Source organism: Sciurus carolinensis, chromosome 2 (assembly GCF_902686445.1).
Source record: "Sciurus carolinensis chromosome 2, mSciCar1.2, whole genome shotgun sequence".
Taxonomy (NCBI): Eukaryota; Metazoa; Chordata; class Mammalia; order Rodentia; family Sciuridae; genus Sciurus; species Sciurus carolinensis.
In genome coordinates this window covers 77,636,482-77,639,469 of record NC_062214.1, presented here as the reverse complement: position 1 = coordinate 77,639,469, position 2,988 = coordinate 77,636,482, and the positions used below count along the sequence as shown (strand labels likewise).

General features: G+C 36.7%; 1 pseudogene; it reads right to left on the bottom strand.

Moving 5' to 3' along the window:
- Positions 1 to 531: 531 nt before the first annotated feature.
- Positions 532 to 924, bottom strand: LOC124976344 (activated RNA polymerase II transcriptional coactivator p15-like; annotated as a pseudogene).
- Between the last annotated feature and the right edge of the window lie 2,064 nt (positions 925 to 2,988).

Sequence of the window (2,988 nt, the reverse complement as noted above, 5' to 3'; positions counted from 1 at the left end):
AAGTCAGCAGTGTCTAATTTGGCTTCAGGGGCCTCATGGCTTCCCCCTTTTGTGTAGTTCAATCTCCCTCTGTCTCCCTCTTATAATGACACTTGCGATGACTTTTAGGGCCCACAGATAATCCAGGCTGATCTCCTCATCAAAAGATCCTTATTTCACCATATCTTCAAAATCCCTTTTGCCACATAAAATAATATCTGTGGGTTTCAGAGATTAGGACCTGGATGTCTTTGGAGGTCATTATTTAGTGGCCACACTGTCCTTATTTATTTACTTACTTTTTTTCAAGATTGTAATTACTTGATTTTATTTTACACTAGGTGGTGGACACAAAGCAATCCTCCTTAATAAAGTTGACAATTAGCTTCACTCAGAACATTTTTAATAATGCACATTTTAAAAAAAGTATTCATCTTGCAAATTGTTCTGCAATCCAAATATACAATAGCTTGGAAAACAACTTTTAGAAAACAAAAGTCAATGTAAAAAGACAGAATTAAAACAACCAGAACAGTACAGGTTTTATATGGCTCAGATTTTATAGTTTTTTTTTACTGCATCATCAACGTCAGAAATCTGTTCCTTCAGCTGGTTCCATTGCTCAGGATTTAAAGAAATACCTTTTCTTCCTGGTTTCATTTAACCTTCTGGATCTATCCAATATTCTCTAATATCAGTCAGAACTTTCCCTTTAGAATCCCGAATACTGATGTATCTCATTTTCCCGATATGAAACGTGTTATCATCTCTGCTGCTGCTGCTCTGCTTGGCAGATGACAGAGCTCTTGAAGTTTCACCAGTCTTTTGCTTCTTTACAGGTTTTTCTGGAGCAATTTGCTTCTTCCTCTTTAACTTTTTCTCAACTTCACTGTCAGAATCACTGCCCGATGAGTTTGAGGAAACAATTTCCTTTGATTTAGGCATTTCTCCATTTCTGCAGTCGATAGACTTCTGCTCATGGCTTGCAACTCTGTCCTTATTTATTTTGATGCTCAAATTATGCCCAATTTGACCAGTGAGAATTATGCCACGTTTGACCAAATTTGATCCCTTTCAAGCTTTTTCCTTTTTCCTTTGACATAACTCTGTCACTTATTCAATCACTTTGTTACTTTCTGGCACAAGAAGGTAATTCAGAGTGATTTTGGACTTTCTCTTCCCTTGAATCAGTCATTTTCTCCAAGGAGCCTACTTCCTCTTTGTGAGAGATAACATTTGGAGACTGGGATCTGGGTTCAGGTGCTCACTATAACAGGGAGTCATTATTTCTGGGGACTTTCAGCAAGCAGATCTAGGAAATAGATACGTATTTACATATAGATCACACAAATCCAGTAGTATTCTTCTTAATCCTTCCTCATTCTCTACCTCTCTGCTTCCATGCTGAGAACACTAAGTCCCTACAAAATCAATACAATTATTCACTTGTTCACTGCTTCAATAGACATACAATTGTTTTAAAATTCACCATGGGCTGGAGTTGTGGCTCAGTGGTAGAGTGCTTTCCTAGCATGTGTGAGGCATTGGGTTCGATCCTCAGCACCACATATAAATAAATGAATTTTAAAAAGGTCGATCAACATCTCTAAAAAAAAGTCAGTGATTGACTTAAAAAAAAAAAAATCCATACACCATACCATCATGTAAAGAAAAATCCACTAAGAAGAACTCAGGATTTCTTTTTTTAATTCTTAAGTTTCTCTAGACTGGGTCTGCATGGTCATAGTTTTGTGTTAAGAATTATTTGTATTCTCCCCTTCGTGTGACCAGTCTCTTCACTTGAAATACAATTCTTTTAACTTCCCTCTTTCCGTGTAGTTTCAAACTGATTTTTTTTTTTTTTTTTTTTTTTTTTTTTTTTTTTTTTTGCTTCTCATTGATCCTTTTGATGAAATTTTCTCAGTTTTCTGATTGAGCGTCACTTCCTCCAGAAGGACACCTGAGCACAGGAGCCCCTGAGTTTTTGCACATTCAAGCCTGTTTTCTTAACAGCCTAGACAGCTTGGCTGGATTTAAAGTCTTTGTTCATCTTGTCTTCCTTGAAAATACTTCTCCACTAGCGCCTTGCTTTGTTCCTCTTGAGAAGTCTCTCGCTTGCCTAATTTTCTTATCCTTCTGTGTACTTTGATCTTTTTGTCTTGAAGTCCTGGGGATATTTTCCTTTGCTTCTGAGTCTAATAGTTTTACTAGTATGCCTTAGAGTTGATCATTTCAGGTGAAATTTCCAAAGTGTATGGTAATCTCATTCAATGTGCAGATTTGTTTTCTCTTACATCCATAAAGTCTTCTTACATTACAGCTTTGAATAGGAATACTGTTTTACTGCTTTGTTTTTCTCCTTCAAGGACTTAAATCTTATGTCCATTGTATTGACTTCCATTTCAACCACTTTCTTTCTGACCCTCAGATTTCTTTAACTCAATTTTATTCTCTTGGCTGTTTTTCTGCCTGTCTTCGGTATCCTTTACTCCATTTGATTTTACTCTGCCTCTGGCATCTCCAGACTGTTTAATTTCTGAGATAATTTTGTCTTTTTATTCCATTTCTTTCCTGTGTCCTCACTGTTCTCTTTCCTCCTTCCCCCTCCCTCTCTCCCTCTCTTTTTCTTTCTTTTGACATTCCTGCTCTTAGTCTTTGAATTTCTATTTCTAAGCATTTTTAGTACCTCTAAGGGCTACTCTGGGGTATTTGATTCCCTCTCAACTGTGTTGTGTTATAATTTTATTTGACTTCATGGTTCTGTGAAAGAACATCCATCAGTAATAATGTTATGATTCACATTGGTTTTGTTTTCTTTGAATAGCAATTTTGAGTAGAGCTGTTTTGATTTAAAAAAAAAACAAACAAACACACAGACATTTTGTGGATAGAGTCCTAGTTCAAGCGACCATTCTCTGTCCCTACAGGAAAGACGACCTCTTTAACTGATGACATTGATGAGGGAGCTGAGGAGGGTGGGGAGGGTTGACATGAGTTATTTCCCCTTTA